Source organism: Myotis brandtii, unplaced genomic scaffold (assembly GCF_000412655.1).
Source record: "Myotis brandtii unplaced genomic scaffold, ASM41265v1 scaffold154, whole genome shotgun sequence".
NCBI classification, from domain to species: Eukaryota; Metazoa; Chordata; class Mammalia; order Chiroptera; family Vespertilionidae; genus Myotis; species Myotis brandtii.
This window is the reverse complement of record NW_005355584.1, coordinates 8,786,485-8,803,979: the sequence shown is the minus strand read 5'-3', so window position 1 is coordinate 8,803,979 and position 17,495 is coordinate 8,786,485. Positions and strand designations below refer to the sequence as shown.

Genomic DNA, 17,495 nt, shown 5'->3' with positions numbered 1-17,495 from the left:
CATACAATCAATAGAATAGGATCAGGAGTCCAGAAAAAAACAACCTTACATTTGCGATCAATTGACTTTTGATAAGAATGCCAGGAAAATTCAACGGTGGAAAAGAACAGTCTTTTCAACAGATGGTGCTGGCTTGATACCCACATGCAAACAATGAGGTTGGATGCCTTATTCATATCATAAGCAAAAATTAACTCAGATTGGATATAGACCTAATGTGAAAATTGAATTTATAAAACTTTTAAAAGACATAGGATAAAACTTTCATTACTTGAGTTAGGCAATGATTCTTTGATAGGATTCTTTGACAATGCGTTGGGAAGAGTGGAGGAATCTGAACTCTCAGGCGCAGCTGGTAAGAATGTAAAACAGTGGAGCTGCTTTGAAAATCAGTTTGGCAGCTCCAAAAAATATTGTACATAGGGCCCAGAAATTTCTCTCCTAGGTGTACACCCAGGAGTAAGGAACACATATGTCCACACAAAACCTGTACATGAATGTTCACAGCAGCATTATTTACAAAAGCCAAGAGTGGAAACAACCCAAATGTCCATCACTGACATTGGATAAACAAAATGTCGTCTATCCTTTTCTGTTTTTTAATCCTCACACAAGGACGTGCTTTTTAAATTGATTTGAGAGAGAGAGAAAGAGAAATAGCGATATGAGAGAGAAACATCGATCAGTTGCCTCCTTTATAAGCCCTGACCAGGGATCAAACCTGCAACCGAGGTATGTGCCCTGACCGGAAATCGAACCTGAGACCTTTTGGTGTATGGGACGATGCTCCAAACAAATGAGCCTCCTGGCCAGGGCTGGTCTATCCTTATAACTGCATATTATTCGGCCACAAAAAGGAATGAAGTACTGACATACGCTAAGGGAAAGACATTATGTTAAATGAAAGATGCCAGACACAAAGACCACATACTGTGTGATTCCATTTATACTAAATGCACAGAATAGGCAAATGCATAGAGAAAGTAGACTAGTGGTTGCCAGGGATTGGGGGTCAGGAGGTATTGAGAATAATTGCTAATGGGTATGGGGTGAAGAAATGTTCTAAAATTAGATAGTGGTCATGACTGCCCAACTCTAAATGTACTAAAAACTACCCGATTTACACTTAAAAGGTGTGGTTTTTATTTCATGTGAATTATAGCTTCTAGAGCTATTTTTAAAATATTACACCTTAAAGAATCGTTTTTTAAAAAAACAGCCAGTTGAAGGCTGATTAAAGGGCACATCCAGAAACATGGAAACCACAGAAGGTCTGCTTTCTCCAGACAGACGGGAACCCCAAGGGACCAGGGGTCCAACCACCTGCTGTCAGCGCTCATCAGTTTGGAAGATAAAGACCTAAGAGCTGGGGGAAGGCCCCCAGTGATGCCGGGCCCTGCAGGGGAGAAGCAAGAGATGATACTCGTCCAAGCTGGCAGGGCCAGCTTTTCCAGTTCCAATGGGTCCCACAAAGTTGAACTGGGAAGGAGGACGGAGGGCAGGACTCTGAACAGGACAGAACTTGCCATCTCTCACCCGCCCCTCTCCACCCTGGCCACAAACTGCAGAAGGCCTTCCATCTCTCCTCTCCGATTCAGGAACTAAAACTTTATATGAATGATATTTCTGGAGTCACCAGGCTCTGACAATATAAATCTATTTTCATCATTCAATGTCATGTGACCCCAAAGATAATCATGACCATGATCATTTCTTTTTTTCCAGGTTAAAAATATTAAGTAAATTTTCCCTTTTCTTGATACCTCAGGAGGTCTCTCCACACTTACCCACATGTTTAAACAAGTCAATTATGTGTACAAACAAGTTTAACTCCGAGCAGGAGAGGCGTGCTTGGTGGGCGCCTCAAGTCTGGCTGGCTGTCCTCATGCCCACAATCACACCGGCAAGCTCCCCCACCTTCCCGCCTCTACCCCGAGTGGTCCTGTGGAGGAGGCAGCTCGGACTCACAGATGCTCTGCACCTGAGAAAGGTTAAGTCATCTGGCTCTTGGTTTGCAAGGTGCCCACAGGGCATGATGGGGTGTCGTCAGACTCACCAGGCAAGGGCACAGGAGCCAGGCATGAAGGAAGTCGTTACCAGTTAAAATCTGCTTAGTAAGTAGGTCACTGTAAGACACCTCCCAAACCCCAAGCAGCCACAAATGTTTAATCACTGCATGAGCGAGGGCAGGAAAGGACCACAGCTCACAACTAGAGGGGCCCGTGAGAGCAGGGTCTCGTGTTGCAGCCTAGCTCACACCCTGTATACAGGAGGCACTCAAATCTTCATTCGATTCATAAATTAAACTTTTGTTAACCATTTTTAAATAAAACTCTAGAATTTCAATTAAGTTAACACTGACTGACAGTCACTAAACAGGAAGCCAGCCCTGGCCAGCATGCTCGGTGGTTAGAGCATCAGCCCATGCACGGAAGGGTAGCAGGTTTGATTCCCAATCAAGGGCACCTACCTGGGTTACAGTTTGCTCCCCAGCCCCGTCGGGGCAAGATCTGGAGGCAACCAATCAATGTGTCTCTCTCACATCAATGCTTTTCTCTTTCTCTCTCTCCCTCTCCCTCTCTCTCCCCAACTCCCCCCTCCTTTCCACTCTCTAATGGAAAAAATATCCTCTGGTGAGGATTAACAAAAACAACAACAACAAAACACAGGAAGTCAGATGTGAGCATGGAGTCAGGCTGGGTGCCTGCCTGCACTAGCCTCGCCCGGTGTACCTGCCACAGCCCATCCACCTGAGGCCGATGACACGTGTCATCAGGAAGGTGAAGATGTTTTCACAGGCGCAACCCAGAAGGCAGGTTGGAATATTTGCAAATGGGCGAGGGAAGAGCGACCTGGGGGTCTCTAAGCAAGTAAAACACACTCTCTGCAGGAAGCCAGCAGGGCACTGGCTTTGACTTTATTTCAGACGTCAAAGCTCAACATTAAATGCCAATTTGAAAGATACACAGTCTTGTGTGCTCGCAGCTATGCCCAGCGCTCCCTGAAGGTACTGGGTGTTTTCTTTAAAAAAAGGCTTTGCTTCCAAATTACTTCCCACAGAAGGAGGTGCAGCCATCATTCTCTCCCTCTGCTCCCTTTCACAAGAGTGACCCCAAGTACCCCAAACCACCAGCACACTTTTACAAAAGTGTCATTTAACTGACATGTGTCTTTTGATTGAACTCCCTTCTCCAAACTGCCAATAGGAACTTTCAGAGAGGAAGGGAGAGGGAGCAAGAGAGAGAAACATCAATGATGAGAGAGAATCATTAACCAGCATGCTCCCTACTGGGGGGTCGAGCCCCCAACCCGGGCATGTGTCCTGACCAGGAATCGAACCGTGACCTCCTAGTTCAGTGATGGCAAACCTATGACACACGTGTCAGAGGTGACACGTGAACTCATTTTTTTGGTTGATTTTTCTTTGTTAAATGGCATTTAAATATATAAAATAAATATCAAAAATATAAGTCTTTGTTTTACTATGGTTGCAAATATCAAAAAATTTCTATATGTGACACAGCACCAGAGTTAAGTTAGGGTTTTTCAAAATGCTGACACGCCGCGCTCAAAAGGTTCACCATCACTGTCCTAGTTCATAGGTCTACGCTCAACCAGTGAGCCACACCGGCAGGGCAGCCAATGGAACTTATTAAACAGACACTATCCTGCCTGGGCTTTTCAGTCATAAAATTTTTTTTAAATGTGATCCTGCTTCATCCCCTACAGACCTCAGTAACAGTAGGCACTCAAAATGCATTCAGAGAATGAACAATGAGTGTGAGGTGTGGGCACTGCTTGCAATCCTCAGATTTTTATGAAATAGCTCTAAGTGTGTACTGTCTGCCCTACACACTGGGGAATGCCGTGAACAAAACAAAAAAAATGCCTGTCCTTACGGAACTGACATCCCAGTAGGGAAGAGAGACAGTAAAAGTAATGAATACCTAAATCATACAATATGTGAGAAGGTGATAGTGCCAGAGGGAAAAAGGAGAGAACACCAAGGAGATGGGAGGGACCACATCAACTACATAATCCGCTGGGGGCAACGTGGGGCCAAGGCCATGCCAGCTCCGGGGCCTGGGTCCCTTCCACTTGTCCTGCACTGGCGCTGCTCCGGGCGTGGGGACAAGCCCTAGGCCTCTCTGGACTCCTGTTCCCCACGTGTGGGATGGGGCTGTGGGGCCTCATAAAGCCATACACAGCGGTCAGGGATGCAACCTCTCCAGTCCTGATGCAATCACTGCCCTAATCTCCAGGGACCAAGGGTCCTGGACACGAGACCTTCCTGTTCCAGTATTCCCAGAGCGGTCCTTGCCAGGGGCCCTCGGTCATTTCCTATTGTCAGAGGCTGCGTTCATCTGGGACACGAGATACTCCTGGGGGGCACCCGAGGCTACACTACCCTTCACAGGACATCCTCTGATATCTGTCCTACAACGCAGACCTGAAACGTGCAAGCAGGTGACCCTGGGGTCCCCGCAGCTCTGAGCTCCTTGCTGCTGGGAGGGCAGACAAGGCCCCACCCACCGAGGCCCGCCCCACCAGCCGGACAGCACCCAGCTGGGCCCCACCCCTGCTGAGGCCCCAGCCCCTCCTGTCAGGTGAGAGCAATGGCAGGTCATCAGAAACACAGACAGATGAGGATGGAAAATGTTCATCAAAATATTTACAATAGTGAAAAACGGAAGCTGTAAATGCCCATCAAACAGAGGAAGCACATGCCCAGGGATGAAATGAAGAAGCCAACAGAGTGCTGTTTCAGGGTTAATGACTCAGGAAGCCTTTACAATATGGAAACTCAAGAAAAACAAAACTGAATGTGATCCCAATGAGGTCAAAAATCACAGAACCAGCAGCAGGGCCTGGCCCAGAGAGGGAATTCTCCGAGCCAGGAGCTGGAGCCCTGCACACCTGGCCCACCCATCCCGACCATGAGCCAGGGGCTCTGGAGCTGGGCCCAGGCTCCCAGGTTCTAAAACCCAGCTCCTGCCCTGCCTGGCGTGGCTCAGTTGGTTGGATTGTGGTCCTGTGCACCAAAGGGTCACAGGTTTGATTCCTGGTCGGGGCACATGTGAGGGTTACAGAGATGTTTCTCTCTCTCCCTTCCTCTCTCTCTAAAAAGCAATAAAAACATTGCCCAAGTCACACAGGCTCCTGTGTTATGTCTTCAGATGAGATGTGTGGAAATGGGTCCCTTCCACTTGTCCTGCACTGGCGCTGCTCCGGGCGTGGGGACAAGCCCTAGGCCTCTCTGGACTCCTGTTCCCCACGTGTGGGATGGGGCTGTGGGGCCTCATAAAGCCATACACAGCGGTCAGGGATGCAACCTCTCCAGTCCCGATGCAATCACTGCCCTAATCTCCAGGGACCAAGGGTCCTGGACACGAGACCTTCCTGTTCCAGTATTCCCAGAGCGGTCCTTGCCAGGGGCCCTCGGTCATTTCCTATTGTCAGAGGCTGCGTTCATCTGGGACACGAGATACTCCTGGGGGGCACCCGAGGCTACACTACCCTTCACAGGACATCCTCTGATATCTGTCCTACAACGCAGACCTGAAACGTGCAAGCAGGTGACCCTGGGGTCCCCGCAGCTCTGAGCTCCTTGCTGCTGGGAGGGCAGACAAGGCCCCACCCACCGAGGCCCGCCCCACCAGCCGGACAGCACCCAGCTGGGCCCCACCCCTGCTGAGGCCCCAGCCCCTCCTGTCAGGTGAGAGCAATGGCAGGTCATCAGAAACACAGACAGATGAGGATGGAAAATGTTCATCAAAATATTTACAATAGTGAAAAACGGAAGCTGTAAATGCCCATCAAACAGAGGAAGCACATGCCCAGGGATGAAATGAAGAAGCCAACAGAGTGCTGTTTCAGGGTTAATGACTCAGGAAGCCTTTACAATATGGAAACTCAAGAAAAACAAAACTGAATGTGATCCCAATGAGGTCAAAAATCACAGAACCAGCAGCAGGGCCTGGCCCAGAGAGGGAATTCTCCGAGCCAGGAGCTGGAGCCCTGCACACCTGGCCCACCCATCCCGACCATGAGCCAGGGGCTCTGGAGCTGGGCCCAGGCTCCCAGGTTCTAAAACCCAGCTCCTGCCCTGCCTGGCGTGGCTCAGTTGGTTGGATTGTGGTCCTGTGCACCAAAGGGTCACAGGTTTGATTCCTGGTCGGGGCACATGTGAGGGTTACAGAGATGTTTCTCTCTCTCCCTTCCTCTCTCTCTAAAAAGCAATAAAAACATTGCCCAAGTCACACAGGCTCCTGTGTTATGTCTTCAGATGAGATGTGTGGAAATGTATTGGAATAAAAGAAGTTCATAAATATGCATTGAAAAAATCAAAAAAACATATCCTCCATGAGGATTAATAAAAAATAATAATAATAAAATAAAACCCAGGTCCTGCTCCTCATGGTGCAGCAGCAGCAATGCCTGGGCCTGCTGAGATGCACAGTCTGTATTCCAACAAGACTCCCAGGGTGCACACTGGCCTGAAGAGCAGGGTTGGAAACGTCCAGTAAGCATCCTGCTAGTCACCACTATGGGCTGGTTCACTCAACAAAATTTTACTGAATGCCAGATGGGGCCAGGCCCTGAGCTCCTATGAGTGTCTTCATGGGCTGACGGTTTGTTTGGCAGCCAGATGATGCACAGTAATCACACGTGCAAATGTGCAATTACAAACTAAGAAATGCAAATGAAGACACCGTAGGACACAGGCCTGGATTTAAAGAGCAGAGAGAGCACAGGGGCACCGCCCATGAGAGACAGCCCGGGAACCAGGAGTGCAGTGCAGGTGGTGGTTCTGTGGCTGGTATCTCTGATGCCCCCCTCTTCTTCAAGGTGGGTCCTGGAGTCACAATCAACACAACATTCAGAGGAAGAGGACCCTCTGTCTCATTGTCGGGGTTTGGGGGTTGGAGGTCACATGCCCCTCTGAACCAATCACTGCAGGGGAGTGAGGCTCCCTGAGACCATCAGAACCCCCCTAAGAGCAGGGTCAGGGCTTCTGTCAGGAAGGGGGCTGGATCCAATCACAAAAGGAGCATGCATCTGTAGGGTCCATGCAAGCATCTCAGGACCGCTGTTGGGACAGGGCCAGGAGCTTGTATGCACATGCACGCCATATAGAAAACGTAGAAAGGCCTCCCTTTGGGGAATGCTCACAAAGCACAGCCTGCACCTGACAAGGCATCTGAGTCTGTGGGAGCGTGGGGCCTTGCCATGGCACGACTTCCTGGGCTGGCACGTTGGGACAGTTTAAAATCGGGCCACAGACCGGTGAGTCAGACAGGGTGGAGCTGAGAGAGAGCCTGGCCCCTTCCTGTGCCCAGTCCACCCACCGCGATCCGGAGCGATGACGGGGCTGCCGTGGGCACCTGCAGAACTGCCCCGACAAGCCCACGTCCTGCACAAGGCTGCCCAGGACTGCGGGAGCCTGAGGACCTGCTGCATTTGTGGTCACCTCTGCGAGCACACGTGTCATCTGCAGCCATGGAGCCAGCACTGCTATGCAGGCATGGGGCAGGGCAGAAGGGGGAGGACACAGATTCAAGAACGTGGTCTTTGGCCTCTGCCCAGCAGGGATTTCTAGTTTGGGGAGAAGATGTGGCCAGTGCCAAGCTTTGTGTGCAGGCTCTTTAACCCTAACTCCTACAAGAGGTGTCACTGTTCCCACTCACAGACAGCAGCCTGGGACCCGGAAGGACTCAGTAAGCTGCTCATAGTCACAAGCTGGTAAACAAAGAAATCGAGGCTAATACAGGGAATTTAGACAATCGTGAAGAGCCTCAATGGCAGGGCGAGAATTCCACATGGAAGGTCAGGCAGGAACAGGGGCGCCCCATGTGGGAAGGGATTCCCCGGTGGGACAGGACAGCTGACAGTGTGGACAAGGAGGGACTGCTCTAGGAGCTGGGGTACAGGTATGGGGAGACCCTGGTGCTGTGAGAGGTGAGCTGCAGACGGGCCTACTCATGGCTGCCACTTCCATGGAACATTCCTGAAGCATAAAACCACAGGCAGAGGAGCCTGGACCCTGGGCTGTGCAGGGAAGCGGGGTCACAACGTGAGCTCACGATGGATGGGCACAGGTTGAGGAGGGAGGCGGTCTAGTCAGGGGTGTCTTACCAACACAGACAGTAGGGCAGAGTCGTTCAGAGCAAGGCTGGATCGACACACCAGGTTCAAATTCCTGACTCACCTTTACTGGCTGCGTGACTCTGGGCCATTTCAACCTCTCTGACTGAATTTCCTTCTTTGTAAAAAAGGGACAAAAGCACATTCCTAATAGGGTTGTTGTTGGAATCAAATGCGAGTTGCGTGCCGAGAGATCCAGCAAAAGGCAATTGCTCACCAGTGGCTACGACCAGCCCGTCCACAGAGCACCCCCTACTCTTGGCCAACAGAGCTCGTGGGGTCAGGGAGCACACTGCCTCCCGGAGCAGACCTTCCACGGGCACACACAGGCCACCCTCTGCAAACACAGTAAGGACGCCTTCTGCATGAGCAGCTTCATAACAGCAGATCCTCAGCTCGTCGTGGGCACCCCCTTTCCTTCGGTGAGGCGCCTCCTCATTGCCGACTGAAGCCATCGCTTTCTTAGGCCCTGCACCTCCCCTCGCGGGCAGGCAGTTGCTCCTCAGGGCCATTTTTCAAAACAAAACCACCTTTTCATAATTCCGTAAGAGAAAAGCTGTGCTCACCATGGAGACTGAGCCTAGCAGGCGCTGCCAGCCCCACCGTGAACTTCAAGGGGCCTCTGCTAAGTGACAGGTCCAGGTGTGCTAGGGCCCTGGGAAGTCACAGATGACACTCTGGCGACAGCTGCAGAGAGCCTATGCAGCAGGACAGGAGGAGGTGAGACAGGCAGCCAGGTCCCCCTGCAGCCACCCCGCCCACACACACTGGCTGTGCACGGCCAGAGCTCACGGGGGTTCACAGAAAGCAGCCCAGCCCCAAGCTGGTGACCAGGACACGTGGGGAGGGAGGTGTTGGAACACGTGACGTGACTTCAGAGCACGTTGGAGCAGGTAGGTGTTGTCTATTTCCCAGGAGGTGGAATCCGGGGGTAGGGGAACTGGATGGGAGTAGGTGTGGCAGCTGAGGGTTTGAGACCTGGTTCTGCCACTTACAGCTGAGACTTCGGGTGGCTGGGTGAGGGAACAGCCAGGTCAAGCCCCCGGGGCCTCCTCTCTACAGCCCATGTGTAAGGCGTCATGAGCATCAGGAAAACAGCATTGCCATGTGCCCACCGGCAAGAGGGCTGGCAAAAGCCCAGCACACACCTGATGCTCCAAGAAATGACACTTCACTGAACCTGACACGGTCACACTCACCTGGACTCTCCTCCACCTGGTGTGACCTGGAGGCAGCTGTTCCCACCAGGCTGGACGGGGCACCCAGGGCAGGGAGAGAACCCAGAGGCCAGGTGCCCCCCAGAAACACACTTGAATTGGAACTACAGGACAGCCACAACAGCCAGTCCATTCGCAAGGGCCAGGTGCTGGTGCTCAGCCCGGTTGTGACTAGGGTCCATGACCCCTTGGGCCAAGAAGAGGCACCACTGCCCTGGCTGGCGTGGTTCAGTGGTTAGAGCATTGGCCTGTGCATCAAGGTCATGTGCCTGGATTGTGGGTTCACTCCCTGCCCCTGGTTGGGGCGTATGGCAGGCAACCAATCGATGTGTCTCTCTCACATTGATGTTTCTCTCTTTCTCTCTCTTTCTCTCTTCCTCCCTCTTTCCTTCCCCCCTTCTCCCCTCCCCTCTCTCTCTCTTCCACTCTCTCTGAAAAAGCAATGGAAAGAATATCTTCAGGTGAGGATTAACCAAAAGAAAGAAAGAAAAGAAGCCCGGCCACCGTGGCTCAGTGGTTGAGCTTCGACCTATGAACCAGGAGGTCATGGTTTGATTCCCAGTCAGGGCACATGCCTGGGTTGCAGGCTCGATCCCTAGTGTGGGCATGTGGGAGGCAGATGATCAATGATTCTCTCTCATCATTGATGTTTCTATCTCTCTCCCTCTCCCTTCCTCTCTGAAATCAATAAAAATATTTTTTTTAAAAAAAAAGAATAAGAGGCACCACTGACAAGCAATGGGCCACATCCCTGGGAAAATGTTCCCAGCTCAGGAAGGGGGTGGGCAGGACAGGTGACTCTGAGCGCAAGGTGAGATGCGGAGTGGGGCTTCCTCAACACCCCGTTTCTCATAAAAGCGTTCCTTGATGTCTGGAATGTCTGTCCGATGTCTGTCCAGACATATAGAGCTTCTACACCTTCGAGTAACAGGAGGATGTTCTTGTTGGAACTCTGCCTTCTTATGCCTGCACCTGTGCAGCTGCTGATGGAGCCAAGGTGAGCACAGGCCAGGGGCTGGGTGCCACCTCCTCCTCCATGTAAGACCATCCTACCAGCAGAGAAGTTTGTTTTGTCCCATAGCAACACCCCATTATTATTCCAGACCAGCGAGGGAAGTGAGGTCAGGACTTGTGGGTGGGGAGCCGATGGTCAGGCCCCCAAGCCATGGAAAACAGGATACTAGCATTACTTTAGTCTCCAATTCCCCTAGCACCGCTGACAAATGGCCCTCACGCTCCTCTCTTCCACAGCCCTCATCCAGGGACCTCGGGGCCCTTCCACAACAGCACATGTCCCCACAGGAGGCCACGGGCAGGGGACTTTCTGGACTGCACACCAGTCCTCACGTCCTATCTCAGAAGCTCAGGCCCAGAGGGCTCTGCTGGGAGGTCTGACTGACGTGGAATCCAGCTTCTGACAAGCATTCTCATGTCAAAGGGAAAATGAATGTACCCGCTCACTAGGCAGGACTTTCAGGGGGAGCAGAGAAGCTCCTAGTCAGTCACACAGTACACATCAACCTCCTCAGGTGTGCACAGGGTCTCAGAACTCCGCGGCCCACCACACTGCAGGCCACTGGGGGTTCATTCCACCTAGAAACTCACCGTGCGTGTGTGCGTGTGTGTGTGTGTGTGTCTGTGTGTGTGGTGTGTGTGGTGTGTGTGTGTGTGTGTGTGTGTGTGGCTGAATCCTCACCCTAGAATATTTTTTCCATTGATTTTTAGAGAGAATGGAAGGGAGGAAGGGAGAGGGGAGAGAGAGAGAGAAACATCGAATCATCGATGTGAGAGAGACACATTGACTGGTTGCCTCCTGCACACACCCTGACCAGGGTCGGGGGTCAAACCTGCTATCCTGATACGTGCCCTTGACCTGGAATCAAACTTTCGACCCCTCAGTGTGCGGGTTGGTGCTCTAACCACTGAGCCACCGGCCAGGGCAGGAACTCACACTTTTTGAAAGGAAGATTTTCCAGTGTCATCAAAGAGCCTGTAGCCTTAGCTGTCCTGTGGCCTGCCGAGGAGCACCAGCCCCACCCGTGCTCACCTGTCCCACCTCCTCCCTTGATGCTCGGACCACCAGAAGGGCTCACAGAAGCAGGTACGGACTAATGGAAATCCAGGAAAAGCATGAGAGCAACAATTCGAACCACAGAATTAAATGAAGGACTCTGAGAGCACATGAGTGGTGGGAACTCTAAGCTCTAAGGCAAGGAATATCTTCCTGTGTCATTTTGATGTATTAATCAACAAATACTTAATAAGCTGCAGTCAACGTCTTCGGGAACTCCCAAGTCCTCAGACGTCTATGGCAGCGGAGGCCAGGGTCCCCATCTGCACACCTGAGTCGAGAACAGCCCCCCAAGTTGTGGGTAAGGCTGACCAGGACCACACTGGGCAGCTCTGTGTCCTGTGAAGCCGGAGCACAGCAGCCGCGCAAGTGGCCACTGAGAACCGAAGAGGAGCTTGCATGCAGCCACCAGAGGAGGTGTGCGTGCGGCTCTCGGCACCAAACGGCAGGAAGAGCCCAGACCTCAACCCAAACTGATGCACAGAGGAATACACGGCACCCCCTGAAAAATACCACCTACTTCTCCCGCACAGCATGGACCGCACAGTGTGAACGGGCCTACGGACACAGGAGTGCATCGTGACATCACATCGTGACAGAGATCCTGGTGATGGTCACACGGCAGGGGGTGCTGACTAGGCAGGCAGGAAGGAGCCTTCCTGGATGCTGGAATGTTCCACACCTTGACCTGAATAGTGGTCACCCAGGTGCACACACATAAAGTTGGATCCAGCTGCATGCCTGAGATTAGTGCCCTTTGCTGTCACACCCACTGGACGTCACACAGGAGATCCAGCGTGGAAAGGCAGTCAGGAGCAGCTCCCTGAAAGGCTGAGCGTCCATGGGCAAGAGTAGGAAAGGGTGGGGTTGCTGGACGGTCAGCCATGGACCAGGAGATGTGAAGGACCCCACACCCAGCCCACCCCAATCTGCTCACTTGCCGACTGAACCTTCGCTGGCCTGTAACTTGTAAGGTGGGGATACGGTCTGTCCTGGCTTCCTCTGTACCCCAGCACCAGCCCCAGGTCTGGCACACAGCAGTTGTGAGTAAACAAATGAATGGCTGGTGGACCCAGACTTTTAGGGACAGCTTCTAAGCAGAGGACTTCCCTCGAGGCTGTGCGGCAAGAACCAGCTAAAGAGATGCAAGAAGAGCAGCAACTGTTCCCCCAAAAGCAAGAGACCTTCCTTCCCCAGCTCTAGATCCACATAGCCCAAGGGGTCTGTCTCCTATGCAGCACAAGCCGGGAACACCTGCACCTGGAGTTCAGGGCTGCCTGAGGGAAAGGAGTCAGGACCCCCCTCCCCCAGGGCCACGGACAGTTTGTGGTAAAGCACGTGACTCTCTGACCTTGGGCGCTTCCTGAGACTCCCTGGACATCAGCGTTGTTAGAATGGAGCTGAAAACAGAACCCATCCTGCAGAGTTGTGATGGGGACAAATCAATGAATATTTGCAATCACTATGTATTTTGAACAGTGTCTGACACATAAGTGCCTATCTATATTGGGGTGGGTGGTTAATAAGTTTGAAGAAATACTTGTGAACACACCCTACACAGAGAGCAGTGTCCAGACTGGGCCGTCAGAGGCTGCCATTGCTCCGGGTTCACAGGAGAGCAAAATCTGTGGCCAGGACACGGGCAGCCAGTAAACCTGACAACAGCCGGCTGAACAAGTGTGACACCTGACCCTCAGGACCCTTACCCCTCTGCGTCGTCGTGGGGCTGCTGCTGTCCTCACTCCAGGCTCCTTTCTTTCTAGTCTCTAAAAGCCCAGGGGGCCCTGTCAGGGGAAAAGTCAGGATGCCTCCCCTTTTTGCTGATTCACAAATGGTAGAGAGTCTGACACCTTGACCGGCTGCATCTTTCGACCCCTGACACTCCTCCCTTCCCTGAAGTGGGGAGAATCCTCTGTCTGATATGCCATGGGTCCCAGGCAAGGGCTTGAACCCAGGAAGGTCCACAGGGCTTTCTATTGCTCCCAAGCTTGTCACTGACACCAGCAGTGCCCACACACTGACATCCCGACCTGGGTCCCTGAGGAGTCTCCTCTAGGTGCAACGTCCCACATCAAGTTCCCAAACCTGTTTGAAAGTGGCATGCACAGATACAGCAAAACCGGAACCTTATAAGGGTGTAGCTGACACACAGGTGAGTCAAACTGTGTCAGGCGGTTCTCAACGGGCCCTCGGAAGGCAAGGGCCCAGCACCCGTGGGGAGCCTGGCCGGGAGCCAGCGCAGCAGACGGAAGGGCGTGTCCCTGCAGGCCAGGCCAGGCACCCAGCACCCTCAGCCAGAGGCAAGATGTGGGGACCAGGGGACACACCGACTTACAACACTGTCACCCCAGCCCCTCTGGCACTGAATGGACAAGCAGCTCCAAAGCCCAATGAAAACAAGAAAAGTAACAGAGGAAAGGTGCAGGGAAGAAACAGACTTACCCACAGCCAACAGATGTAAAAAGTTTCAGTTCACTAACACCTAAGACACAAATTAAAACCAAAGGACAGTGTTTCACTAATCTAACTGGGAGAGAATAAGAAAACAGAGTTTTGGAGGGACGGGGAGGGATGAAACAGGGCATATAACTTTCTATAAGAAAACTTAGCAATATGTATCCAAAGCCTTCACCCAGCAATTCCACTTCTAGGAATTTGTCCTCAAAAATAATGAGAGTTCTGAACTGATTTAACAGAATCAGGATTCTTTATATACTTTATATATTTATATAAAGATTTAAATAAAAAGATGTTATTCACAGCATCGTTTATTATAGAAAAAATTGGAAATACAATATTGGTTAAATTAATTATGGCTTAAATGTAAGATGGAAAATAGTATGTAGTCATTTTAAAAATATGTTTTCTAAAAATATTTATGACAGGAGAAAACATTTGCAATATACACCGTGAAGTTGGAGAGGGAAAGTACAACATGCCTACAAAATACAATCCTGATTCTGTAAAGCAAAGACGAATGCACACATTCTGGATATAAAGGGTCAGAAGGCCGTGCAGCAGCCCTAAGCAGTGGCTCATCTTTGGACCAGAAAATTAACCCGCCCACCCACTCCCCACCCCTGCCTAATAAGGTCTATAATGACAAATGTATTTGTTTAATTTCCAAAAAGGCCTCCAACATTAGTTAAACAAGTTAGTGAAAACTGTATTAAAGCCTCCGGTAGTGTTATTCTCCCCCAAACACAGTAGATACGCCCTGTGAGTGTAAACATGGTCCTCCGTCCCTACTCTGAAAAGTACCCATGTGCGAGCACTGTGACCAGGGCCCTGGGACGAGAGAAGCGCAGAAAAGGGGTCAGAGGACAGAGGAGCCTGCCTGCTGGGTAGAAACATGGGATGGACTTATAGGAGGGTCTTCAGGAGAGAGAAGACTCAGAGACAGCATTTTGGGTGGGGCCAGGGAACATGGATGAGACCATTGAGAGACCCAAAATGGGGCTCCAACCAGAGGGTGGGGTGAGGGTGCAGCACCCTGCTGAGATAGGATAACTGTGTTCCTTCACTTTCTCAGGCTACAAGGAAAGGCACCGTTGAGAGTTCTCCATGGTACTGTGTTGCTTCCTATCTTCTCCTCAAATGACAACTCATCACCAATTGCTTTGTCCCCTGCAGACTCTCCCAGCACTGGCTCTCTTGCTACCCTCTGGTGGGCCACGACTTGCTCCCCCAAATACCTGCAAGGCCCCTCCCTCCCAAGTAAGCGGAAAAACAGTGGCCCCACAGCCAGAACTAGGGAATCACAAGTATTAAGGCAGAAATGTTTGGGGAAGTGTAAGAGGCTACATGATGGGGGAGAGCCACCAGGTCAAGAAATAATGTCCCCAAAGCTCTAGGAATTGACCAGCTGTGACAGGTGGCTGACCTCAACTATTTTGAGTGGATCAGAGATGGTTTTCAGACCCAATATCCTGAAATGCAACAGAATCCTGACCTGCAGACTTAACTCTTACAACGTGGGTGCTGAGCAGTTTTCAAAGTGCTTTCTCATGCATCGCCTCATTGGGTCTGAGGAGGTAACAGAGCAGGTACCATGCCCATTTCACAGATGAATAACTGAGGCTCAGAAAAGTTAAACAACTTGCATGAAAGCTCACAGGGTGGTAGGTGGCAGAACCATCTGGATTCAGCTCCACTGGCACCAGTTTCCTCACATACAAACCCAGGTGTTAAGGTGCTGCTGCATTTAGGTTAAAGTCATCACTGCCTTAGTGGTTTGGCTCAGTGGATAGAGCATCGGCCTGTGGACCAAAAGGTCCTGGGTTCGATTCCGATCAAGGGCACGTACCTCTGTTGCAGGTTCCTCCCTGGCCCACCCTGGTTAAGGCGCACACAGGAGGCAACCAATCAATGTGTTTCTCTCACATAAATGTTTCTCTCTGTCTTTCCCTCTCTCTTCCATTCTCTTTAAAATCAATACAAAAATATCCTCGGTGAGGATTTTAAAAATTAACAAAGACATCACTGACATAGAGTTCTGCCTCCTGTACTTTGACAGCAGAAGTAAAGGCTCCTGCAGAGATGGATTCCATGAGAGCAAACATTTACTAAGAGGGTCAGTGGGAGGGTGAACGCAGAGGGAAGAGCCTCGTGTAGCCTCTGTACAAACAGCAAGGTGAGGCCATCCCCTGAAAGGGGCGGGGGCTGTAGAACCAGACAGCCTAGTGGGGCCCACTTGGTATGGTCCTTCCAGGAGTGCTCCCAAATTCAACCAAACCTCTGGCTCTGCCACTCACCTCCAGGGGAGCATTCACTGCATCTGAACTTGAACTCAGGATCAGGGAGGCAGGATGCACCCCACTGGGCTGCCAGCACACCCACACCCCCAGTGCCCAAGGAGAGGCTAAGACAGACCCTTACTCTCCAACCCCCAGCAGCCTGCATGGACAGGAAGTCCAGAAGAGCTGGGTAAGAACTTTGGGAGGGCATTGCCTCCAGAGGGATCCTGTGCACCAGGCAGCGCCCCCCTCTGGCCCCGCCCGTGGGACTGAGCGTGGGGAACGTGGCTAGTGCAATCCAGGAATGGCATTAGCGTTAGTGTCACTCAGTGCACACTTAGAATCAAGTAGCCATGTGAAGGGGCAGCAGGAGGGACCTTGTGACAGTGCTGGTGGTGACAGGAATGTGCACACGACCTCCACGCGTGCCAATGGGTCCTCTGAGGTCCTGGATGTGACACTGGCTACAAGAAGTCACTTTGAGGAGTCTCTGTATTTTATTCCACAACAGCTTGTGAATCTACGATGATCTCAAAAGAAAAATTTTAAAAAATGAAACACCACACTGCTATTGTAGTGGACAATGAGCTCAAAAAGCCCGATTCCCACTGAGCTAAAGAAATGGACAATATTTGGAACTCCTACTCATGCCTGCGGGTTCTTCTCCCACAGGACTCAGCGGGCACATTTGATTTGGGGGGTGGGGGCACTCTGCCAAGCTAAAGAGCGGATGGGTGGAGGTGAGGACCACGGAATCAGCACTGGGGGGAAGGGTGCGAACTTACTGGAAACGAGGGGTTCATAGAAAATCTGTAAGACTGAAGATGAGAATGAAATCCTGCAACTCACTGCAGCTTCGAAACCCCCAACCCCCTTCTTCGGCGGATGTCCTGGAAACCCTACACCAGAGGATCCCCCTAGTCGGCAGGGGCGCTGGTACAGGGACCGCGGGACTTGTCTCCCCAAAGGCCCAGCCAGGGTGTACGCGCCCAGGGCACCAAGGGTGCGCGCAGGTGGGGATCCGAGCCCACCCTCCGGCCCCGCCCCTCCCACCAAGCAGGCTGCTTGGCCAGACTTGACCGCGGGGAGGGGGCACAGAGAGAAAGAACAAGAGGGCCGGCTTCCAAGCAGCAGGCAGCGAAAGGCCCGAGGGGCCCCCTTCTCCAGGACCCCGAACAACTGCAGCTCCGCCTCTGCCCGAGGGGTCCCCCATCAAGACCATCGCAGACAAAAGCGTCTGGGCGAAGGAGCCGCCTCTGCAAAGTACAGAAGCGCCAGATCCTATCAGCCAGGAACCCAAACGCGCACTGCTGCCCGCAAGTTCGG

The 17,495-nt window shown here is 51.8% G+C and overlaps 1 protein-coding gene across 1 annotated transcript in view; it reads right to left on the bottom strand.

The window, feature by feature from the left end:
- PARD6G (par-6 family cell polarity regulator gamma) overlaps positions 1-17,495 on the bottom strand; it is a gene marked incomplete at its 3' end in the record, with an annotated part of 64,582 nt that overhangs the window by 46,550 nt on the left and 537 nt on the right. The gene's annotated exons all lie outside the window — the stretch shown is intronic.